The sequence below is a fragment of the Cricetulus griseus genome, chromosome 2, assembly GCF_003668045.3.
Source record: "Cricetulus griseus strain 17A/GY chromosome 2, alternate assembly CriGri-PICRH-1.0, whole genome shotgun sequence".
Lineage (NCBI taxonomy): Eukaryota > Metazoa > Chordata > Mammalia > Rodentia > Cricetidae > Cricetulus > Cricetulus griseus.
In genome coordinates this window covers 50,617,896-50,644,790 of record NC_048595.1, presented here as the reverse complement: position 1 = coordinate 50,644,790, position 26,895 = coordinate 50,617,896, and the positions used below count along the sequence as shown (strand labels likewise).

At 41.7% G+C, this 26,895-nt stretch overlaps 1 long non-coding RNA gene across 1 annotated transcript; it reads right to left on the bottom strand.

Moving 5' to 3' along the window:
* Nucleotides 1-1,006: 1,006 nt before the first annotated feature.
* Nucleotides 1,007-2,320, bottom strand: LOC118238214. The gene is made up of 2 exons (XR_004767981.1): nucleotides 2,161-2,320; nucleotides 1,007-1,565 (listed from the first exon to the last, which is right to left on the bottom strand). It is a non-coding gene; the product is annotated as an uncharacterized LOC118238214 (long non-coding RNA).
* Between the last annotated feature and the right edge of the window lie 24,575 nt (nucleotides 2,321-26,895).

The window sequence follows — 26,895 nt, the reverse complement described above, 5'->3', positions numbered from 1 at the left end:
TTGTAGAACAAGGTCCACAGATTCTCCCAGGCTCTCGAAGAGGCGTCCCCTAAGCATCGCAGGATGCCTTGTGGAACAAGGTCCACAGCAGACAAGCAGCTTGCTCAAGGTCCCGCCAAACCCAACTCTGCACATCTGACTCTGGAACTCAGACAGGACCATATTCTACCTCCAAAGCTTTTGCTGATGAAAATGCACACAATCGAATGCTAAAAAATAAATAAACCAAGCCTCTGGGAAGGAGCTCACAGTTGAGATTGAAACCTGGGAAAGAATAGTTATTGTGTTAAGCAATAACTTCAGAGCTAAGCCTCCCAATAGCCAAGGCAAAATGGGAAATATGATGCATTATATGGTGTTTGATTTTTAAAAACTAACTTTGTTGTCCTTCCCTCCCCTGGAACCAGGCATGCACTTGCTTATTGGCACACCAGCAAAAGGCAGGCACTCTTCAGTCCTTCAAAAGACACACACACTTGAGAGTCTAATGTTTCCATGCTATAGACAGGTAATAAATCGTGTGTGTGTGTGTGTGTGTGTGTGTGTGTGTGTGTGTGTGTGTGTGTGTTTCTGTTTCCCTCCCTCCCGCTCACTCTCTCACCCTTCATTCCTCTCTCCCTCCCTTCCTCCCTCCCTCCCTCCCTTCCTTCCTTAGTTTGGAAAAAAAGACAGACACTGTTCCCGCCACCAAACTCTACACTAAATTGTGGATATCGTTTCCTATAGAAGGGACAATGTTCTCATGAGCTGGGACATGCCACAGTCCACATGGCCACCTCTGGTGTCAGCCCCTAGCATAGGGGCTCTTGTGTAGCCATGAACTGCTATGCTCTGTATAGCTGCATATACGTAGTAACATTATTATGCACAGGACCCCAATCTGCTATGGTCAAGAACTGTCAGGCTCAAGGATTTAGGAAGAAATTCAAATGATAAGATTTTTAAATCCTGCCCATTGTCTCAGTATATGTTCCTGGAAATTTTGAAAAATACAAAATACTCAGTAGACTTTACTAGCAGAACATGTTGACATATCATCACACAATAAGCTCACAAGAGAGAAGGACAGGATCCCTTGGCTTCCAGGGAGTTGAGCCTGAAGTTTAGAGGCCAAAGCTGTTCACAGAGATCAAGGAAAAGACCAACTGGATGAGGAGGCCATCGGCTGTTACATGTCAGCTCCTTCCTGGGAAGGGCTTCTGCTGTTGGTAGTCTATAGCCTCTTTCCCACAACGGACCAGTGAATTTCCAAGAAAGAGTAACAATGCACACGTTGCTTAGGGGAAGTCTTTATCAGCAGCACATCTGTTAACGTCTCTAGAAGACTATTTTTCCTGATGCTGATGGTCTGTAATGACCACGTGCAGGTGAACCAACTCTGGCTAAAGTCCACGCTAGAGGGAACATGATCCCTGTGTTGTGATTTCGTCTTGCTTTCCATTTGAAATGCTGGTTTTCATTTAAACAGGGCCCTCTGCTTCAGAGGGTTCCTTGTGCAAGACAGTCTGTTTATATTTTCAAGCCTTCCATTTATCACGAAGAGCGCATTCTGAAAGCATATTTTGCTGTGATAAAGACATTTCTGAGATTAGAAAACTCAGCAAAGTACGGAGGATTAAAAATTCTTCTTTAGGGCTGGTGGAATATTTTAGTGGGTGAGGCCCCTGCACAGCCTTTGATCACCAGGATTCAAGGTGGAAAGAGAGAGAAGTGACTCCCAAAAATTGTTCTCTGACCTCAACATGTGTGTGTGTGTGTGTGTGTGTGTGTGTATGTGTGCACACACACACACACACACACACACACACACACACACACACACACACACACACACACACGTGATTTTTAAAAGTTATGGCTCTTTGGTTGTTTTTTACCGTGGAGTTAGCTATGAGATACACATAAACACTTACACAGAACTGTTTATAAGGTCACTGGACAACTATGAAGCCAAAATCCTAAGCAAGGAATGTGGCAGCCCACACAGAGTGGATTAATGGGTAGGGCTTGCAGGACCTTCCAGGAATATTATCTGTTCCCCACTTCCCTGCAGGCATCTTAGTTCAGCACCAGAAAAGCAAGAGTGTTACGTGTAAATTTCCCCTAAGATAAGCATCCCCAGGATAGTAGGGTTATGTGGGTGCTTCTGAGGTTGCTTACCCGTCAGTGGGTCATGCTGATTAATCCACCCACACTGGAACCCAGTAACCAGCTTTTTGTTGTTGTTTCTATGCAGTTTCTTCATCTTTAAAGCAGACGTTTAGGTCACGATCTTTAAGAAAGTTGATGGATGACTAAGGCGCTTCTCAGGTCTGCTGTTCTGAACTGATTCTGTGGGTGGAAGGTACCGGCTGACCAATGGGGAGCATGAGGGAGTTATTCTGATTGCAATGCCCATGCAGGGTGGAGTCTGTATGGGCTGGTCAGTGACTGAGGTCTTCTTACAAGGCAACAACATGACAAGGTGTGTGTGAGAAGCAACAACTGGAATTGTTTGGTGCTCATTAGAAATGTGAACAACCTTCCTCTTTAAGTCTCCTGATGTGTCCTACAGAGGTGTCCCTCACAGTACACTGTTGTCCACATTCCTCCCTAAACCTGAGACTTATTGCTTTAAACATCAAGAAATGGTATAAAAGAGTTGACTTGGCTTTGGCCCTGGATGGTGGGAAGTCAGTCACAGGCCTGTTAGGTGCCTGCCACCACCATAATGAACAAATTTGTGGTAAAGAAATAGGAGAGAAAGAGAAGTGGAGTGGTTCATGCACTGTGGAGAGAAGCAGAACTGAAGACTCAATGGTGGTGAGGAACAGGCGGACATGGGTGGCCCATGCTGCCACCTGGGGCTATGTGATGTCTGGCCCTGTGCTGCCACTGAGAGCTATGTCTGGGTCTGTGGCCTTACTGAAGTTGGGACCTGTGTTGATGACCATGGCCGGTGTTACCACCAAAGGCCAAGGCCATGGGGATGCCCAGGTCTGGACCATCACCTGAGGATATGCTGGTGTTCATCAGCCATGCTGTTCCCTAAGGCCATATTGATCTGAAAGGCCTGTGCAATCACCTAGGGCCATGGTGAGGGCCATGTCTGGGTCTGTGGTCCTACTGCAGCTGGGTCAGTGTTGATGTCCCTGGCCTGTGTTACCACTGGGGGTCAGGGGAGAGCTGATTCTGGTAGCCTGATACCAGAAAGCTGGTCCTGCCCTTTGGTGGCTGCCTCAGTGAGAGAGCTACCTCCCCTACTAGGAGAACTGACCCTAGTGGTGTGGCTGGAGGATAGATGTCCAAGACCTTCAACAGCCCTGGGAGAACTGCCTGCCCCCTTTCCAGCCTCTACAATGGAAAAGCTGGCCCCACCCCTCACCATGCTCTCTGGAGAGTTGGCCCCAGTGGTGTGGGTGTGGGAGAGCTGGTTCTAATTCTCACCTAAGGGGAGCAGTCCCAGTGGAGGCCCAGACTGACCAACTCAGCTACCACTCAGGCCCATATCCAGGGCTTTGAGTTGACCCATCCCAACATCTACTCCATCAATGACCTGATGGAGCAAGTGAAGGGACCAGCTCTGTGGAACCATAACATCAAGATCTCCATGGCAGCAGCATATTAGAGAGAAGTTTCTGTGAGGGTCCAGTATTGATGATATACCAGAAATCAGAGGTCTTGAACGAGACCAACAACTTATTGCAAGTAAAGCTGTGTTGTTGTTTTGTATTCTTTTGGCTCTTTGAGGATCCTGCCACCAATTTCCCATGTAAATACAAATGGAGGCTTATTCTTTCTTATGAATAAGACAAACCTTAGTGTAGGGAGACACCATAACCACACCTCCTAAGGGCCGGCTACAGGTGTGCCTGACCACGCCTTTTAAGGCGTGGTCAAGGTGAGGTCAGGATGACACATGATGGGTTTTTAAGGAGCAGCAAGGCACATGGGTGCCCCTTCTCTCTGGCCTCCCTACCTTGCTGCTCCTAGCACACTCTGACTTGCGTTTAGTTGGTGTTTTTCTAGTAAAGGATATCTTTATCCCAAGTTCCTTTTATTTCTTAATACCTTAGCTTGGCTTATTTTTAGTCAGCTTTCCTTAACTTAAATTATCCCATCTATTCTTTGCCTCTGGGCTTTTACTGTGGTGATATGTTATTTTGATTTAATAAAGCTTGTCTGAGGGTTCAGGAAGCAAAGCCAGCCATACTATTTAGCTATAGATGCTAGGCAGTAGTGGCATACACCTATAATCCCAAGACTCAGGATAGATCTCTGCGAGTTAAAGGCCACCCAGGGCTACATGAGAGTGAATCAGTCTAAAAGAGAAACAGAGCTCATGCCTTTAATACCAGCCCTAGAGAGGTTTATAAAAGACAGGAGCCCAGTGTTTCAAGCAGCACTTGGATATTTATTTTCCAGCCACGCTGAGGTAAGGCAGCAGTCTGAGGCTTGATGGAGAACCTGAGGTAGAGGTAAGAGCTAGTGGCTTGGCTACTTTCCTTTTCTGATCTTCAGCTTGCAGCTTGAACCCCAATATCTGTCTCTGGGTTTTTATTTTTCTTCACTAGAAGTCCAATGCTCTATCCATTGTGCCACTGAACCACATGGGTTTTTATTTTTTGTGCTACATTTTACCTTTCTCTATTTCTTTTTTTATATTTTTTAAGAATTTATTTATTTATTATGTATACAGTCTTCTGCCTGTGTGCCAGCAGAGGGCACCAGATCTCATTCAAGGTGGCTGTGAGCCACCATGTGGTTGCTGGGAATTGAACTCAGGACCTCTGGAAGAAGAGTCAGTGATCTTAACTGCTGAGCCATCTCTCCAGCCCACCCTTCTCTATTTCTGCGTATCTTTTCTTTCCTTCTTATTCCGCGTCTGGCTGTGTGGTTGGATGGCTGGCCCCATCTTTTTTTCGATCCTTGATCTCTTCTCCCTAGATTTCTCCTTCTATTTATTCTCCTTGCCAGCCAGCCTTGCCTATCCTTTCTCCTGCCTTGCTATTGGACATTCAGCTTTTTATTAGACCAATCCGGTGTTTTAGACAGGTAAAGTAACACAATTTCACAAAGTTAAACAAACACAACATAAAAGAATGTGACACACTTTTGCATCATTAAACAAATGTCCCACAGCATAAACAAATGTAACACACACATCTTAAAATAATAGTCTACAACAAAGTTGTTTGGGCCAAAGGTCTACAGCATGATACACCGTCGCTCTCAAGACCACTGACACAAAAGACTAGATGATGGAGAGGTGGGAAAGACAGAAGAGTTAAATATTTTTTCTTTTTGGGGGGGCGGCAAGGGAAGTGGCTACAAGGGTGGAGGGCAGACATGGAAGGACTCTGAAATGAGTGGCATTGGGGTGTGTGATGTGAAATTCTCAAAGAATCAAAAAAAAAAGTTATGTTAAAAAAAAAGAGTTGACTCTGGATAAAGCGAAAGAGGAAAGTAAAGCCTTCGAGTCAGAATTTGAGACAGAAGCATCAATATGCATCCATGATGCAGTTTGAAAGGATATATTAATTATGCACGATGATCAGTTTTATTTTGTTTTTGTACATGTATATAATATATTTTTAAACATTTATTTTATTTTAAATTAGGTACATGTATAAGTGTTTGTCCATGGGTATGTGCTATATGAGTACAGGTATCTGAAGAGGCCAGAAGAGGCATCAGATCCCATGGAGCTGGAGTTACAGGCATTTGTGAACAGCCCCATGGTGTGTATGCTGGGAACCAAACTTGGATATTCTCCCAGAGCAGTATGCATTAACTCATGAGCCTCCTCTCCAAACTCCGTATCATGTATTTTAATCTGCTGTCACCTTCCTACTCCTGCTGACTCCCTTCCTCTTCTCAACTAGTACACCTTTTACTTTATGTTTTTGTGTGTATCTATGTGTCAGTGTGGGGGGGGTAGAAAGAATATGTTTTATTATGGTTGATTACAGGAATATGAGTGAAATCTTTACTAGAGCACAGACAACTTACAGTGGTTACACCACTGTAAAAAAAGTTTCTCCCACTCCCCCCCAGGCAACCATTACTGTCTACAGACCCCGAGAGGTATCTGTTCTGATAAGCCCCTCCCAGGCCTTGTGCAAATGATCGTAGCTGCTGTGAATTCTGTGATACATTTTTATCTTAAAGAAAAAAAGTATTTCCAAGATTTGTCCATTGAAAAGGCTGGAGGCAAACCAACAATTAACCTGGCAGAATGGACAGAGCTCATGTAGTTGGTCCTCATATCTTTGGTTTCCACATCTTTGAATGTAAGCTAACTTACATAGAGAATATTTAGGGAAAAATGCCACTGTACTAGCTATTAATTCATAAGTAGTTCCCATGGCAATTATTTTCATGGTTGTGTTTGGTATTATAAGTAAGGCAGAGGTGATTTAAAGAGAATGGGAGGATGTAACAGGTTGTGAAAATACACCCTACCATTCTATATAAAGAACTTGAACATCAGCAGATCTCGGTCCCTACAAGAGTCATGAAAAACTGGAATCCATTCAGTGAGGAGGGGCAATGTACTCAGATTGTGATCTCCACACTCTTGACTTTCTGCAAGAAGGAGCCACTGGATCCCAGACGGGAAATCTCAAGAAAAAGCTGTCACTCTAAAATACTAGGATGAGGACTGTAAGCAGAAGGACTCAGCAGCTAACACAGAGGATCACACTAGACAAGGACACAGTGGCTTGAACAGCAGCAAGAAAATCACTCTAATGAAATGAAGCCATCAGATGCACCAAGAAACCTTGCATTCATTTTGCTACATTTGAAATTTGTATTGGTGATATTTGGATTGTGGGGAACTGCCACATTTTGAATATTGATAAATGAAAGATTCAAGTATTTAGCGTCTTTCCTGTAGATATGCAATTCAATTCATAGTGAATAAGAAGTTTCTTTGCTTTTTAAGATTTTTTTTTGGTTTTTTTGAGACAGGGTTTCTCTGTGCAGCTTTGGAGCCTATCCTGGCACTCGCTCTGGAGACCAGGCTGGCCTCGAACTCACAGAGATCCGTTAAAGATTTATTTTTATTGGTGCATATGTGTGTGTGAGAGGCAGCCTGAGTTTATGAGCGCCACAGGAATGCAAATGCCCAGGATGGCCAGAAGAGGGAGCCAGCCCCTTTGACTCCAAAGGAACAAGTGGGTTTGAGCTGCCTAGTTTGAGTGCTGGGAACTGAGGCTTCTGCAAGGACAGCATCTCAAGCCATCACTCCAACCTCCTCTTTTATTTTTCTCCACATGCAAAATAAATTTCTCTTTGATGGTGTTTCAGCTAAATGAATTATTTTTTAAAAATGATATGAACTGATGATCAGTGATTTGTACTTCCTAATGGATCTGTATTATGATCAACAGCTATTAATAGACAATTGGTGTCACTCACTTCCTGGTGAACACATCCAGCATCTCTGAGGCATTCTTGCCCCCAATCCCTCATGTTGAAATTTATTCAAGTCTCTATATCCAACTGCAAATTACTAGGCCATGCCAGGATTAAGTGCAGATAAAATAAGTAAAATTCAGACTTAGGGGAAAACCTTTAGAGCTCTGGACTAGTTTTCCTAATACAAAAGGAAAAAATAGAAAATGAGGGATATGTGATCTGAAAATTGAAATAGACAATAATACATCAACTTTATATTGTTTTTATTTGAGTCCTTAAACATAAAATACAAAACATATTATGAGACAGTCAGGTAATTTGAATACAGGGTGAGCATATAATGATATTGAAGACAGTTACTTGGGGGAATGGCTGTGTTGAGTCAGGGTCTTGCTATGTAGTCCAGTCTGGCTGGAACTTGCTGCGTAGCCCAGGCTTGCTTTGAACATACAATTTTCGAAAGTAGCATTAAGCCAGGCACTTTAATCGACTTCAGTCCATCGCTTGGGAGGCAGAGACAGGTAGACCTCTGAGTTCAAGGCCAGCCTGGTCTGCAGAGCAAGTTCCAGGACAGCCAGGACTATGGGAATGGGACAAAGAAAATAGGATCAACTGTTCCTCTCTTGAAGGCTTCACCATACACATTCTTGAGAAGGGGCCAAGGACACCCCACTTTGTTCCTGCTTCTGTGGGTTGAGGTAAGCTTGGAGGTGGCAACATCAGAACTCTTTAAAACTAGTGGACCAAATAAACACTGGAAAGCCACTTTCCCCCATAGCTATCATGTGACTACACTGTTGTTTGACAGGATGAGGGGGGCATAGAGGACCACAATGTCAAATTCAGAAAACAACATTTCTCTCCTTGTCTTCATGTAAAACCCAGGCTGTCTTTACATATCAGTGTGAACCCAGAAAGAAGATTCTGGGCTCTGTGCCAGCATCTCTCCCCACCCCCTTTTCAGGAACAGCTTTTCGTCCTGTTTCTTTCTAGAATCCAGAAGAGCAGAAAAACCTGCAACACATTATGCACCTTTGACAGAAATAAAATACAAATGTGTTGTGTCAATTTCCCACGGACGCCAGAGCCAGATCCTCATGTTATTTTCAGAAACATGGGGGATGTTCGGCTAGACACCCAGCCCACCGCAACTGAGAAAACAGGGTGTACTGCGCATGAGCTATAAACCAAGTTCAATCTCCTGGGCTTCCTTGCCGTACGTTTGTAATGCCCTGCCCCACATTGGAATTCCAGGGCCCTGCATCCTAGATCCAAGGAGGTTTGCAAAGTTTCCTTCTTTGCAAAGCCCTGAATTCCTGGAATGTACTAAATAGGTGGAGAGGGGGTGGAACCTTCATGATAAGTAATTTAGAAAAAAGACTTGCAATGAAACAAGCATTTTCTGAACAGGAAAAATAACAGACCAAAGCAGAGCCCCCAGATGGTTTTGTTTGCTGGGCTGTGTGTCTTTGTTCTGCACCATGCTTCCTGAGCGTGGTGCTCTTTTTTGAATTTGGATTTAAACCAAACTGGATTTTTATCCAAGAGCCAAGCCCCAAGGGTGAGGAAGCTGCAGTTTGAAACAAAAATAAGTTAAGAGGCAAGCACCGAGCAAAGCATGCAAAATTTTTATTACTAAAAAAAAAAAAATATTTTAAGATGGGGTCACACTATGTAGTCCTGGCTAGTCTGGAACTCACTATATAGACCATGTCGGAATCAAACTCACTGGATCCACCTACCTTTGCCTCCCGAGTGCTGGGATTAAAGGTGTGCATGTGCACCTGGCCCAATATGACTCTTCTTGCTATCGACTTTCCTTAAAGCCCTTGAAGCAGTAACTGACTCTCTTCCTTTTTTCACAGATGAAGAACCTGAATCCTAAGAAATAGCAATTATCACCTGACAGACTGTTGCGGTCCACGACTGTGCCTGGAATACCAAAATAAACCTCTTTTTTTTTTTTAATTAGGAGGCTTTGTAAGGATTTATTTGCTTTAAAATTGTAAGAAATTTCTAGGGTAAATGCCATGGCTGCCAGACATGGTATGAAGGGGACCAAACTGCCCTATGCAGTTCCACACGCTAAGCATCAAGCAGCTACAGGGGAGCTGTTGAAGGTTATAGAAGAAAATATTAAGAGCAGCAAAGGAAAAAGGTCAAGTAACATATAAAGGCAAACCTATCAGAATCACACCTGACTTTTCCTTGGAAACTCTGAAAGCCAGAAGATCCTGGATAGATATTCTACCTACAATAAGAGACCATGGATGCCAGCCCAGACTACTGTACCCAGCAAAGCTTTCAATCATTATAGATGGAGAAAACAAAATATTCCATGACAAAAGCAGATTCAAACAATACATATCCACCAATCCAGCCCTACAGAAAGTATTGGAAGGAAAACTCCAACCCAGGGAGTTAACTACAACCAGAAAAACATAGGCAATAGATAATCCCAATTTACCAACAGCCAAAAGGAAAAAGGGAAAGAATCCCACACATAATCTCACCACCATCACCAAATGAAAAACAAACAAGAATGAACAATAATCAATGGTCATTAATATCCATCAACATTAATGGTCTCAACTCCCCTATAAAAAGACACAGATTAGCAGAATGGATAAGAAGACAGAATCCTTCCTTCTGCTGCATACAAGAAACTCACCTCAACCTCAAAGACTTTAACCTAAGAATTAAAGGTTGGGGAAAGATCTTCCAATCAAATGGACCCAAGAAACAAGCAGGAGTAGCAATCCTAATATCCAATAAATTGGACTTTAAACTAAAATTAGTCAAAAGAGATGAAGAAGGTTACTTCCTACTCATCACAGGAGAAATCCATCAGGATGAAGACTCAATTCTGAACATTTACGCCCCAAATACAAAGGCATCCACATTTGTAAAAGAAACATTACTAAAACTCAAATCACACATAAAACCACACACACTTACAGTGGGAGATTTCAAAACCCCACTCTCACCACTGGACAGAAACATCAGACAGAAACTTAACAAAGAAACAAAAGATCTAATCGAAGTTACGGTGCAATTGGACTTAACAGATATCTATAGAATATTCCACCCAAATACAAAACAATTTACCTTCTTCTTAGCACCACATGGAACCTTCTCTAAAATCAACCACATACTTGGCAACATAGCAAACCTCAACAGGTACAAAAAACTTGAAATAACCCCCTGTGTCTTATCAGGCCACCATGCTTTAAAATTAGAATTCAACAACAACACGAACTACAGAAAACCTACAACCTCATGGAAATTAAGTAACACCCAATTGCACAATTCATGGGTCCAGGAAGAAATAAAAAAAAAATAAAAAAAATAAAAACTAGAATTCAATGAGAATGCGGATACAACATACCCAAACCTATGGGATAGTTTGAAAGCAGTGCTAAGAGGAAAGTTCATAGCACTAAATGCCCACATGAAGAAACAGGAGAATAATCACACTAGAGAATTAACAGCGCAACTGAAAGCTTTAGAAAACAAAGAAGCCAATACACCCCGGAGGAGCAGATGCCAGGAAATAATCAAATTGAGGACTGAAATCAATAAAATGGAAACTAGGAGAACAATACAAAGAATCAATATAACAAAAAGTTGGTTCTTCGAGAAAATCAACAAGATAGACAAACCTTTATCCAAACTTACCAAACAACAAAGAGTGAACATGCAAATTAATAAAATCAGGAATGAAAAGGGGACATAACAACAGACACAGAGGAAATCCAGAGAATCATCAGGTCATACTTTGAAAACCTATATTCCTCAAAATTTGAAAATCTAAAGGAAATGGACAATTTTCTGGACAGATTTCACTTATCAAAATTAAATCAAGAACAGATAAGCAATTTAAATAGACCTATAACCTCTAATGAAATTGAAGCAGTCATTAGAAGTCTCCCAACCAAAAAAAGCCCAGGGCCAGATGGCTTCAGTGCAGAATTCTACCAGAAATTCAAAGTACAGCTAATACCAATTCTCCTCAAAGTATTCCACAAAATAGAAGCAGAAGGGTCATTACCAAACTCTTTTATGAGGCCACAATAACCTTGATACCCAAGCCACACAAAGACACAACTAAGAAAGAGAACTACAGACCAATATCCCTCATGAACATTGATGCAAAAATTCTCAATAAAATATTGACAAATCGAATCCAAGAACACATCAGAGAAATCATCCATCCCGATCAAGTAGGCTTCATCCCAGGGATACAAGGATGGTGCAACATACGAAAATCCATCAATGTAATCCACCATATAAAAAGACTGAGGAAAAAAATCACATGCTCATCTCATTAGATGCTGAAAAAGCCTTTGATAAAATCCAACACCCCTTCATGATAAAGGTCCTGGAGAAGTCAGGGATAACAGGAACATACCTCAACATAATAAAAGCAATATACAGCAAGTCAACAGCCAACATCTAATTAAATGGTGAGACACTCAATACAATTCCTCTAAAATCAGGAACAAGGCAAGGCTGTCCACTCTCTCCATACCTCTTCAATATTGTCCTTGAAGTTCTAGCTAGAGCAATAAGACAACAAAAGGAGATCAAGGGAATACAAATCAGAAAGGAAGAAGTCAAACTCTCACTATTTGCAGATGATATGATAGTCTACATAAGTGACCCGAAAAACTCTACCAGGGAACTCCTACAGCTGATAAACACCTTCAGCAAAGTGGCAGGAAACAAGATTAACTCAAAAAAATCTGTAGCCCTACTATATACAGATGACACATTGGTGGAGAAAGAAATCAGAGAAGCATCACCCTTTACAATTGCCACAAACAACATAAAATACCTCGGAGTAACACTAACTAAAAAAGTGAAAGACCTGTACCGTAAGAATTTTGAGTTCCTAAAGAAAGAAATTAAAGATACCCGAAAATGGAAAGATCTACCATGCTCTTGGATAGGCAGGATCAACATAGTAAAAATGGCAATCTTACCAAAAGCAATCTACAGATTCAATGCAATCCCCATCAAAATCCCAACACAAGTCTTCATTGACCTTGAAAAAACAATTCTCAACTTTATATGGAGAAACAAAAGACCCAGGATAGCCAAAACAAACCTGTACAATAGAGGAACTTCTGGAGGCATCACCATCCCTAACTTTAAGCTCTATTACAGAGCTATAATCCTGAAAACAGCTTGGTATTGGCACAAAAATAGACAGGTAGACCAATGGAATAGAATTGAAAACCCTGATATTAACCCACACACCTACAAACACCTGATTTTTGACAAACAATCCAAATATATACGCTGGAACAAAGAGAACATCTTCAACAAATGGTGCTGGCATAACTGGATGCAAACATGTAGAAGACTACAGATAGACCCAAGCCTTTCGCCCTGCACAAAACTTAAGTCAAAATGGATCAAAGATCTCAACATAAACCCAGCCACACTGAACCTACTAGAAGATAAAGTGGGAAATACCCTTGATTAATCGGTATAGGAGACCACTTCATGAACTTAACACCAGTAGCACAGACACTGAGATCAACAATTAATAAATGGGACCTCCTGAAACTGAGAAGCTTCTGTAAGGCAAAGGACATAGTCAGCAAGACAAAACGACAGCCCACAGACTGGGAAAAGATATTCACCAACCCCACATCTGACAGAGGGCTGATCTCAAAAATATACAAAGAACTCATGAAGCTATTCTCAAAAACACCAAACAATCCAATTAAAAAATGGGGTACAGAACTAAATAGACAATTCTCAATAGAGGAATCTAAAATGGCTGAAAGACACATGAGAAAGTGTTCAACATCCTTAGTCACCAGGGAAATGCAAATCAAAACAACTTTGAGATACCATCTTACTCCTTTCAGGATGGCTAAAATCAAATGACAGTTTATGCTGGAGAGGATGCAGAGAAAGAGAAACACTTCTCCACTGCTGGTGGGAGTGCCAACTTGTACAGCCACTGTGGAAATCAGTATGGTGACCCCTCAAGAAAATGGGAATGAGTCTACCACAAGATCCAGCAATTCCACTCCTAGGCATATACCCAAAAGAAGCACATTCATATACCAAGGACATCTGTTCAATGATGTTCATAGCAGCATTATTTGTAATAACCAGAAACTGGAAGCAGCCTAGATGCCCCTCAACCGAAGAATGGATAGAGAAAATGTGGTACGTTTACACAATGGAGTACTACTCAGCAGAAAAACCAATGGAATCTTGAAATTTGCAGAAAAATGGATGAAACTCAAAGAAACCATTCTGAGCGAGGTAACCCAATCACAAAAAGACAAACATGATATGTACTCACTCATATGTGGACCTGCTTCATGATACATAGTAGTGACTGTGCTTTATCAGAGATGTTTTTAATAATGTTGCTCAGAATGGTTTCCTCCCAGATGATAATTGAGAAGCTAATTTTTAAAAAAAAATGGCGCCAAGTACCACAAGAGTAACAGAACTGTGCTGTTTTCTGGGATTTTGTTTTTTACTTTGTTGTTGTTTGTTTGTTTTGTTTTTGTTTTTTTGTTTTTTGTTTTGTTTTTAAATGGAGTGTGCTGGATGTCTCTACAATTTTGTTCAAATGACTGCAGAACCTGGAAAAGCTGTTGCTGCTATTGATGCATAACATATTGCTATTATTGGTCTTTTTATATAAATATATATATATATATAAGCATATATATATATACATATATATATGCTAATTGAAGCTCAAATATGTGATGAATCCAAGGTGTTTCAGTGAGTGCTCACATGTGCATGCAAATTTGATTTCATCTTTAGTAAGTAGTAAAGTTATATGCTTGCCAAAAAAATAATAATAAGTGACACACTGGAAGACAAATGTCACACAATTTCAATTTTATGTGTAACCTAGAAATGATGAACTTATGGGAGCAGAGAGCAGAATTGTGGCTATTAGGCTTCAATGTGGGTCTTTTAACAATGGGGAAATGATTGGTTTAAGGATATAAAACTGCAGTTGGACAAGAGGCATGGACTCTGTGATGTCTTGAGGTCTACTGAGAGCATGATAAATATGGTTGATAACAATATGCTATACTTTATAAGTTGTGAGATAGTATACTTTAAGTGTTCTCAAAACAAAAATGATGAATGTGTGTGATATAACATGTTAATTGGTTTAATTTAGCCATGCCATTGTGAACATACTGTATTATGTATCATAATTGTGCATGACTTTATTTATGAGCTAAATAAATGGAGAAAAAAAAGAAATAAAAGCCAGGTGGTGGTGGCACACACCTTTAATCCCAGCACTCGGAAGGCAGAGGCAGGTGGATCTCAGTGAGTCTGAGGCCAGCCTGGTCTACAGAGTGAGTTCCAGGACGGCCAGAGCTGTTACACAGAGAAACCCTGTCTTGGGGGGCGGGGGGCGGTTGGAATGAAAGAACCTGTGTGTTTGCTTTGGGCATCCATCAAGGAAAATAAGGACCACTTGGCAAATTGTAGCCAACAAAACCTGTGTAGCTTGTGAATTTATTGCTAGTCAGTCCGTTCTGACATTGTGGGAAGACACAAATGTGTCTACTTGGCTTCTGGCTTCTTCCTGGCTTTAGCTCTTGTCAGACTTGGGTGACTCTCACCTTCCTCTTCCACTCTAGTCTCAGTGATGATAAAATGATAACGGCTTCTATCTGTCACTAACCCCAGAGGGGACTCACTAACTTATTCTTAGCTCTGTTCACACCTCTGTTAATAGTCCTTCACTTGAATCCTCTACAGACACCATGTGTTTCCTGCTGGATCCTCAAAGTTAGTCTCCTTACAAAATGGGGTCATAACACCTAGATCAGGTGAAAACATTCGGTGAGAACCCTGGAGGCTCAAAACACGGCACAGTCTTGGCCCCCAGCAGTGCTTCCAGAATGACTGCCTGGTCGCTGGTCACTGCCAGGCTGCCTGGTGGCACCTGTCCCCAAGTACTCACATATCCCACAGTCTTCCTGCTCTTTCACCCAGACTCAGGTAGATGGGGAAATCATGCCAAGCCCAGCATGATGAAGAGAAAAGGCTGCCATGGGTATGGAGAACAGGGTTGACCTGCAGGTCCCATTCTAGGGCCCCAGAACAGAGAGTCCTAACAGGGACTGGAACAGCTGAGGACAGGCACCCGTGGGCTTGGCATTCCACTGAAAGAAAGCTGCCTCTGTGTGGAGCCCAGCTGCTCTGTCCCCCACACTGACCCCTTGTTTCCCAAGAAGGAAATCCTTTCAGTTCTAGACCTACCCGTAAGTCCCCATTATTAAATCCCAGTGGCCTGGGGAGGAAGGGTTGTTTGAAAGAGAGGACATTTGAATTAAATTTTTGGTTTATGCATAATTAAGAGAAAACTTGTGAGGAATGGTGTCCTAGTTTAATTTTTGTTGCTGTGATAAGATGCAAGTAGGGGAGAAAAGGTTCACTTCTTTTACAATTGCAAGTTATAGTTAATCACTGTGGCAAAGTCCAGGTAGGAACTTCAAACAGCAAGTCACATCACATTGTCAAGGACAGAGAGAAACATGGGCACCTGCTTGCTTGTGTTCAGTCCAATTTCCCTACTCTGACACTGTTCAGGATCCCATGCCAAGGGAATGGTAATGCCAGCTGTGGACTGGGTCTTCCCGTATCAGTTAATTTAGGTAAAACAATCCCCTACCAATATGTTCACAGGACAACCTGAAATAGACAATTCTTTCCTCAGGTGATTCAAGATTGTTTCAAGCTGAAAAAGCTAACCATTACAGATGGGAATTGAAATGCTATATTAAGAGAATATGCCAGTAGATGAACTACTTATTGATAATCACTTGAACTTTATTCATACTGAGAGGTTTCCTAAAGGAATGATTAATGTGTTTAACAAGATAAAGTAAACTGTGGCTTTGTGGTGGTTTGAATGAGAAAGGTCCCCATAGGCTCATATATTTGAATGCCTAGTTTGTGGAACTGTTTGGGAAGGATTAGGAGGTGTGGCAGTGGGGATAGATTTGGAAGATTTAAAAAGCCCATGTCTTTCCCAGTTCTCTCTCTCTATCTCCCTGTTTCCCTCCCTCCCTCCCTCCCTCCTTCCCTTCCTCCCCCCTCCCTCCCTCCTCCCTTCCTCCCTCTCCTCCTCCCTCCCTCCTCCTTCTCTCTCTCTCTCTCTCTCTCTCTCTCTCTCTCTCCCTCCCTCCCTCCCCCCCCAATCCCTGCCTCATGTTTATGGATCAAGATGTAAGTCCCCAGCTGCTGTTCTAGTGTTTTGCCTATCTTCCTGCCTATTGCCAAGCTTCCCACCATGATTGCCATGGACTCAAACCCTCTGAAACTCTAAGCCCCAAATAAACTCTTCTATAAATTGCCTTGGTCATGGTGTCTTATCACAGCAATAGAAAAGTTAGTCTTTTCTTCCTCCTTTCCTCTCCTTCCTTCCTTCCTTCCTTCCTTCCTTCCTTCCTTCCTTCCTTCCTTCTTTTTTCTTCCTTCCTATCATCTTTATAAATGTAACCAATGAGAGAAGCCTCCCATATTTTTTTGAAAATCAAAGAGTTTTTCTGATTACTTAAAAAAAAAAAAGACAAGTTTCTCTAACCCAAGCTGGCTTTGAACAAAACAATCCTTCTGCCTTACCCTTCTGAGTAGCTTGGACTACAGGCATGTGCCAATAAACCCAGTACTGATCACAGTTAAGCCAAGAGAGCACAGTCTACTCTGGAGACAAAATGATGAGATTTCTTGGCAGGCCAGTCTCACTCCGGAAGCTCTCTGGTTTGTAAATTACCTTCTAGGATTAGGATTCATCCCTAAAGAGGTGCCAGCTGTAAAAACCCTGAGTTCACCTCCCAACATCCCAATTATTTAAAATGCAAAATTTCTTCTGCCATCAGGGACCCTCTGCATTGGTCTCCCGCCAGCAGGACCATGAGGAATGACAAAGTATCGAACAAGGACACAGGAAAGGAAAGAGAGCTGGCAAGGAAGGAGGGACGCTTCCTGGAATGTGAACAAGGATGGTTTCATGGCTCTCTGCTTTGGCTCTAGATTTTCCCAGGTAGAGCTGATATCCTGGGAACCATGAGGCAACCTCCAGGTGAAGGAATGCCAATTATGGAAGACACAGGATTCTCAGTTTCTTTGATGTCCACCTTGGATTCCATCCTTGATAACCCAGAATAAACACAAACTTGAGCGCAGGGTGCTGGAAAAGGTCTATTAGACCACCCACTGAATTAAATGTTTTTGTCCCTCATGTCACTCTGCATAACTCTCTGTGGCATGCCAAAGAGGCTTCAACACAGCTTAGAAACTTATTTTAAGGACTGCAGAGATGGAAGTAAATCTTTCCTGTGTTGAGTGAATGCCCTGGTGGCTTGTGGGTAGAAGCCACTGGAGGGGCAGCCTGCAAAGGAAGCTCACAGCCAAGGGCTCTTCTGGGTGTTTCTTCTAATTTAACATGAGAGACCCAGGGTAGGAGCTCCTCTACGTGATGCCAGTGTTTTCAGCATACTTCCTGTCAGCATCACTATGTTGGGTCCCTAGTGTGGTAGGCAGGATAGATAACAGCTCCTCAAAATGTCTAAGACTTTGACTGGGCACGGCAATGCACACCTTTAATCCAAACACTCAAGAGGCAGAGAGTCAAATAGATTTCTGAGTTTGAGACCAGCCTAACCTACAAAGTGAGATTCCCATCTTTAAAAAACAAAACAAAAACAAAAACCAACCAAACAAACAAACAAAAAAGCCTAAGACTTAACCAAGTTAACTTGTGAATATGTTACTCACATGGTAAGGAAATCATACAAATATGATTAAATTAACAATTTTGAGTTGGGAAGATTTATTCTAACTGCTCTAGGTGAGTGAGCCCCATGCAATCACAAGGCTCTTTGTGTGTTTATTTGTTTGTTTGTTGTTTGACTTTTTGAGACATGTAGCCCCACGACCTCAAACTCATTATGCAGCTAAGAGTGGCCTTGAATTCCTGATCCTTGGCCTCAGTCTCCCAATCGATGTGGGTGTCCACCAGAGAAGACTGCTCACACATGGGTTTAAGTCAATAGAAAGCATAGCCGGAGTCTTTCTCAGGGTGAGCTTTTAAGCCAAAAACCATGTCCTGGGTTAACGTACTTCAGTGAACAAGAACAGTTAATCAGAAGTGGAACTACAGAAGTAAAAATCAAGGTTAGCACATTTAGAGACTTTCCAGAACTATGGACTTGGTGGACTAGGCCTTTATTTTAGACTTGGCGCATGGTGCTGTCTATGTGCTGAGTTTTACAGCCTGAATGGTACTTCCACCACGGAATCAGCTGTGGTAAGGTCTGGGGCCCTATTACACAAGTGCTTATATTATAGGCTTATGTAATTATGGCTCCCTACAGGGGCTTTTTCAGGAAGCAGCAGTGTCAGAGTCAGAAAAGATTGCATTGGCTACTTTTCTCTCACTGCTGTAACAACAGTTTAAGTAGGCAGGCATGATGGAGCAGGACTGTTACACAGAGAAACCCTGCCTCAAAAACAAACAAACAAACATAGTTTAAGTAAGGGCTGGTTTATTTGGGGTCACAGTTTCAGGGGCTACAGTCCACCTATCAGGGAAGGCGTGACAGTGTGGCAGTGTACAGTATTTGTACACATTGAACCCATAGTCAGGAAACTGAATGGGTCCTGCTCACCCTCTCCTGTTTCTCTTTACTCAGTCTGGGACTCTAGCTCATACAATGATGCTATCTGTAATGATTTAAGTCTTTCTGCCAGCTGCCCGAGCCCAGCTGCCATGTGGGTGCCCAGAATAACACACAGAGACTTAATAATAGTTTACAATGCTGCTGGCCAATTGACTAGGATTTCTTATATGCTAGCTCAGTCTTAATTATCATAAATCTATATATTTTATAAAGACTTATTGAGGATGCCTTCCACTGGTTTTATATGCTAGCTCAGTCTTAATTATCATAAATCTATATATTTTATAAGACTTATTGAGGATGCCTTCCGCTGGCATCCTCTTCCTGGGATCACATGGTGGCTCCATAGAGAAGAGAGCAGGAGGGAGAGGAAGAGCAAGAGAAAGAGAACGACTTCCTGATTGTCTGCTTAAACTCTGAATCTGCCTGCTATATCACTTCCTGCCTGGATCACCAGACTTCTCTTTCTTATATTTCCCAGAATTCTCAACTCCTAGTCCCACCTATTTTGCTCCCCTATTGGCCAACAGTGTTTTATTCAACAACCAATAAGATAAAAATATACAGAGAAGGACCTCCCCCTTCAGACATCCATCAGGTTTTCCTACTTAGTCAAATCTCTTTGAATACAAGCACACAGGTACACCCAAAGGAGTGCTTCATCAACACCCTTGATATTTTTTAACCTAGTCACATTGACTGTCAGAAGTCATTATTGCAGAGATGTACCAGTGGAAGCAGAGTCAGAGTGCTGAGACTGCTAGTCCAGGCATGAAAGGAGGTTGAAAGCCAAGACAGGTGGGCAGCCTCTAGAATCTGGGAAAGCGAGGAAATACACCAACCCAAGGAACTCCCAGGAGGAGAGTAGTTCCAATGATACCTTGACTCTGGGCCAGTGCAGCCGATTGATATACTCTGACCCCAAGAACCATAAGATAAATAGTAAGTTTGTATCGCTCTTGAAGCTGCTGAGTTTTATTAATTTGCTGCCACATGTTAGTAGTAAGAAAACATTAAAACAACTCTTTCAGTTCCTAAAGATCTGGTGTGCTAATCAGATGTCCATTACCGTGCCAAAGCACCTGAAATAGTCATTTAGGCTCACAGTTTCAGACCACCATTGGTTGGCCTCGATGTCTTGGGAGACGTCATGACAAGTGGGTGGTAGATAAACTGCTCATCTTACAGTGTCCAGGAAAGAGGGAGGGAGACACGTGGGTCTCTTCCTATGGAGACACTAATCACATCATGATTGCCCCAGGTATGACTTCATCTAACTCTCACTCTGTCCCAAAGACAATGCTCCAAACAGTGCTAAGTAGTATCCAAATATTCCTGAATGAAGAGATGAGGCATTGAAATGCCAGGTACAAAATATGCTCCCCACCCACCCAGTCATTACTTAATGTTGCTGTTATTAGAAGAACTAAATATTATGTCCGGCTGAACCAAGCAGTGCGTGATGATTAATTTCTATATATCACGTAACTTTCTGTTTTCTGCCACATTAATAATTGCCTTCGCTTTTCTGGTTTGCTCGGTAACTGTCACTACATAATTTCCAAAGTCTTAGACTTAGGTGTAAATCTCCTGGGAAGACATTCGAACACCAAGGCTGAGTTGTGGTCAGGCAATCAGGTACTTGTCTATTGTGTCAGCATCACTGAAAAAAAAATCAAATGTATGAATCAATGTAGAACTTTTACTTTTTCCTTGGTCCCTCTCCATCCCAGCCTGGCCCCATCTGTGAGCTGTCTCCCCCACCCCATCTTTGGACTGTTCTCATCTAGGCTGACTGGCTGCAATAACTCCAGCGCTGGATTAGCTTTACTTTCAGGTTAAAATAGTAAATTGCCTGAGAATTTTCTTTGCTATAAAGGGTGTATCAGTTCAGACCTCCAAAAATGTTTTCTTAAATAGACTTCATAGCTTCAATTTACACACGAACTGCCAATCATATTGTACTTATCAATTCCTGATGGGTGCTCAGACATATTATTTATTTATTTATTTATTTATTTATTTATTTTTGAGGCAGGGTTTCTCTGTGTAGCTCTGTAGACCAGGGTGGCCTTGAATTCACAGAAATTCACCTGCCTCTGCCTCTGCCTCCCAAGTGCTGGGATTAAAGGCATGCGCCACCACTGCCCCGCTGTGCTCAGACATTTTTAACTGATAGTTGGGTTATGGCTAGTGGGATTTTAAATAAGCAGCAGGCAAGTGCTCATAGACATGAGAAGATGTCTTATTTTTTTAAGATGTATTTCTTTTCATGTGTATGGATGTTTTGTCCAAATGTATTATGTGTGCCAAGTACATGCCTGGTACCCTCAGGGGTCAGAAGAAGCCATCAGACCCCCTGGAACTGGAGATACTGATGGTTGTGAGATACCATGTGGGTGCTGGGAAAGGAACTGGGAGCTGCTTAAGACCAGCACATGCTCCTAACCACTGAGACATTTCTCCAGTCCCTGCGAGGATGTTTTTATTTTTTTTATTTTAATTTTTATATATTTGAATTACAAACAAGATTGAATTACGTAACATCCCAGTTCCCTTCTCCCTCCCTTCCTCCCCTACCCCCCCACTAAAATCCTACCCATCATATGTCCTTTCTTCTAATCTACACCTGACTCAAAATATCTGCCTCCTCATGACCTCTGCATCCTTCCATTTCTTCCCTTCTCACTCTCCTAGCTTCCTCCCCGCTCTTCCCATGTTCTCAATTTGCTCAGGGCATGGTGACCCTTTCCCCTTCTCCAGGGGACAAAGTTTGTCTCTTTTAGGGTCTTCCTTGTTTACTAGTTTCTCTGGCAGTGTGGATTGTAGGATGGTAATCTCTTACTATATGTCTAAAAACCACATATGAGTGAGTACATATCATGTTTGTGATTGGGTTACCTCGCTCAGAATGGTTTCTTCTAGTTCCATCATTTTTCTGCAAATTTCATGATTCCATTGTTTTTTTCTGCTGAGTAGTACTCCATTGTGTAAATGTACCACATTTTCTCCGTCCATTCTTCGGGTGAGGCTGCTTCCAGTTTCTGGCTATTACAGATAGTGCTGCTATGAACATCATTGAACAGATGTCCTTGGTATATGAATGTGCTTCTTTTGGGTATATGCCTAGGAGTGGAATTGCTGAATCTTGTGGTAGACTCATTCCCATTTTCCTGAGGAGTCGCCATACTGATTTCCACAGTGGCTGTGCAAGTTGGCACTCCCATCAGCAGTGGAGGAGTGTTCCTCTTTCTCCACATGGGAGGATGCTTTTATTGGTGTCCTGGTAACAGTCACAGCCCCTACTTTACAAGGGGCTCAAGCCTACACTAATCTCTGGTCTATCACCCCAAGAGGTGGAGGAGGGTGGAGGCTTTTGCCCAGAAAGCCACAGCAACTGTATCTGAAAATTGGATAAATAAATGAGGACTCTGGCTTTAAAATGTCATACTGTGTGATTCCCACTCTTTTCCTTAATGTCTTAATTGCTCTGTACTGTATTCTGAATGTCCTACCCCCCCCATTGGCTAGAATGGTTAGCATTCTCCAGAGGGCTAAGATATACAGATATACACATGTCTACAATATTACATCTTTATAAGGAAAAATCTATTTGAGGAAATTTGTCTGAAAAGACTCTTAAAAGAGGAGGGGGAGATGACTTAGAAAAAAAAAGGTTTGAGAAATATTGGTCTAAGTTTTAATCTCTTTATAATGTTTCTCAGTTTAATAATTAAAAATTGAGACAAATGGGAAAGTGATGATTTTCTGATGTGTTTGTGGCTAGAATAATAACTCCTATGAAACTGGTCAGAACCCTTCCACAGTTGCAGCTCAGAAAAATAAGATAGAAACAAGCAGCCCTGGTATCACCTACTAACCGTGGTGGTGTTGCTTAATGATAATTGCTTGAGTTAGAACTAGAGAGTAGAGCCAGGCCCTAATGGCACTATCTTGTGATTATGGCTCCTCGGGAGGGTGGGGAAAGTTCAATTCCTGCCTCAGACAGAATTGAGACTGTCTCAAAATACAAGAGTTTATATAGTTCAGTGGTAGAGTGCTTATAGTACACAGGAGGCCTTAGTTCCATGCCTAGTACCACAACAAATTACATCTGAATACAGAGGGAACCTTTGGATATGAGAGCACTAAGGTGGGGATTAAGTTGTATCTGTTGCCAGACTCTCTTGATCATGAGGCTACATGTGTTCTCATTTGCTGAAATACCTTTTTTTTTTTTTTTTTTTGGTTTTTTTGAGACAGGGTTTCTCTGTGTAGCTTTGGATCCTATCCTGGCACACACTCTGGAGACCAGGCTGGCCTCGAACTCACAGAGATCTGCCTGCCTCTGCCTCTGCCTCCCAAGTGCTGGGATTAAAGGCGTGTGCCACCAACACCCGGCTCAAATAAGATCTTAAGACTAATTCATGATGAATCCCTGTGTTTGTGGGTATAACCTATTGATCCTAAGAATCAACTGATCTTCACTGACTGAGAATAAGTGTAGCTAGGAGTCAAACTTGGAATCTCTAAAACACTTGGTGGCTTGAGCCTATTTATCAATCATTAGAAGTGAAATGTCAAGATACGGTCAAATCCCAGAGATTTAAAAACTTAGTGCCACAGAGAGAAAATATTTTAAGATTTACAAGATACCTGGGTTTTGTCATCATGTCCACAAGCAATTCTGTTTTATATAACAGGTTTGTCAAATTCCAAAGCCTACCATACCTATCATAAGTCATGCATATGATTAAGAATTCAAACACAGGCCTGGAGAGATGGCTCAGCGGTTAAGAGCACTGGCTGTTCTTCCAAAGGACCGGAGTTCAACTCCCAGTACCCACATGGCAGCTCACAACTATCTGTGACTCTAAGTCCAGGGGATCTGATTCCCCCGTACATACTTGCAGACAAAACACCAATGTATATTAAAAAACAATAAAAAAAAAGAATTCAAACACATGGGATCTGTCCTTTGTCATCTTTATTTGTATCTTGAAAGTTCATTTTATTTCAAGTATTTTGAACAACCCAGATGTGCATGTGTTATAGGCAGTGACTACACGGCATGAGGAAGCCACAGTATTCACCACTATGCATGCGATATTTACATTTCTGTGTTTGACTAATTTCACTTAATGTGATGGTCTCCCATTGTATCTATTTTTCCAAGTAACAATATAATTTGATTCTTCTTTATGGATGAATAAAACTCAGTCATAAATGTGTACCACATTTTCTTTGTCATTTCATCCATTGGCAGACATGTAAGCTATTCATAACTTCACTTTTGCAAATAGCACTGCAATAAACTCAATGTGTAGCTATCTCTGGGGTGTATTGACTTAAAGTCTTTGAGATATATACCAAAGAGGTACAGCTGTCATACAATACTTCTTTTAGTCTTTTTGAGAAAATTCCATGCTAATTTTCATAATGCCTGAACCAATTTGCATTCCCACCAGTACCAAGTAAGAGTTTCCATTTCCCCACATCCTCGCCACATTTTTTGTTTGTTTTCTTAACAAGAGTCATTCTGACTACAAAGAGATGAAATCTTAGTGTGGTTTTAATTTGCATTTCCCAGATGACTAAAAATAGCAAAATTTTTTCATATGTCTACTGGTCATCTGAACTTCATCTTTAAGAAGTATCTGTCCGTTTTATTAGCCCATTTATTGCTTGGGCTGTTTGGTTGGTTGGTTGGATAGGGCTTTATTTGGTTTTGGTGCTTATTTTTTTAATTCTTTCACAGTTTCATACACACATATCTTGGTCATATTTCCCTCTCCTGTATTTTCTCTTGTCCAGTTCGCCTTCCTGCCAAGCCCCTTCTTCCTTGGTGGCCCTCCTCCTACTTCTCTTTTCTATCTTTCTTTCTCTTTTGTAAATTAGAGTTTCTTGAATGAGCACAGGGGTATTTGCTTGAGCAAGGGCAACCAACCATCCAGTGACTACTGAGGACTAGGACTCCCTCTACCCCAACTGCCTACATAGCTCCTCCAAGAGGGGTGAGGTCTTATAAGGTCCTCCCCCACCCATGATGGAATGTCAATGAGCCCCACCTTTTGTAGGTCTTGTGCAGGTATCCACAACTGCTGTGAATTCCTGGCTACAAAGGCCATGTCATATCCAGAATATAATATTTCACAGTGTTGTGTCCCCTCCCCCACTTCTATTATCTTAGTTAGGGTTTTATTGTTGCGAAGAGACACCATGACCACAGCAACTCTTATAAAGGAAAACATGTAATTGGGTGGCTTACAGTTTCAGAGGTTTAGTTCATTATCATCATGGCAGGACATGAAAGCATGTAGGCAGACATGCTGCTGGAGAAGCAGGTGAGAGTTCTACTTCTTGATCTGCAGGCAGCAGAAGGAGACTGACTTTGAGCCAGGCTGGGCATAGCTTGAACATATGAAACCTCAAAGCTCACACACTTCCTCCAAAAAGGCCACACCTCCTAATGGTGTCACTCTCTATGGGCCAAGCATTCAAACACATGAGTCTATAGGGGGCATTCTTTGTTGTTGTTGTTGTTGTTTGTTTTTTGAGACAGGGTTTCTCTGCGTATCTTTGGAGCCTATCCTGGCACTGGCTCTGGAGACCAGCCTGGCCTTGAACTCACAGAGATCCTCCTGTCTCTGCCTCCCCAGTGCTGGGATTAAAGGCATGTGCCACCAATGCTGGGCTTTGGGGGCTATTCTTATTCAGACCACTACATCTATATTCCCTGAACCTTGGGGAGGGTGACATAGATTTATAGATTTCAGGTTTAGTTAGTGCTGACCACTCAATATTCATTTATTCTCAGTACTTTGACCAGTTACGAGCCTCTGCATTGAGCCACTGCAAACAGAAGCTTCTCTGACCATTGCTAAGAGTAGAACTACTCAAGGAGATTGGCCTACATTTTCTCCCTTCCTTCCTTCCTTCCTTCCTTCCTTCCTTCCTTCCTTCCTTCCTTCCTTCCTTTCTTCACTTCTCCCTCCCTCTCTGTCTCTGTCTCTCTCTGTCTCTCTCTCTCTTCCTACTCTGGTTTTGGAATCTGTGTAATCCTGACTTTATACGATAAGTTTGGCAGGGTCCCTTCTATTTTATGCAACAATTTGAGGAGTATTAGTATTCTTTCAACGTTTAGTAAAATCCAGCTGTGAATTTTGTGGGCCTGGGATTTTCATTGGTTGGAAGTCTTTTTATTGCTTAAATCTCAGTGTTTGTTATGTATTGGATTGATTTAAATTGCTTACAGCCTCTTGGTTCAATTTTAATAAATAACATGTGCCTGGAAACTTCCTATTTCTTCTTCAAATGACCAGAATGCAGGTGTTCGAAGACACCCCTCCCCCGAATTTTATTGTGTCATTTGTAAGGTCTCCATTAGTATCTTTAATTTTATTAACTTGGATTAGTTTTCTCTTTCTTTTGGTTGGTATGGCTCAGATTTTGTCAATCTTGTTTATGTTTTTGAAGAACAAACTCTTCATTTCATTATTTGTATTTTTCTTTTTGTTTCCATTTTATTATTTCCTGTCATAATCTTTATTAATTTCCTTCTATTGATTTTGAGTTTGGCTTATTTGTATATCCATGTTCCATGCATATATGATTCAAACTGTGATGTCCTTTGGATGGATTGTTCCTTAATATATACTGTCCTTTATTGCTTATCACTAATTTTGATTTTAAGTTTCTTGTGTGAAATATTAGAATTGTTACCCTTGCTTGATTTTCTAGTAACATTGTATACTTTTCCATCTTTTCACTCTAAACCTATGTTTGTTCTTGT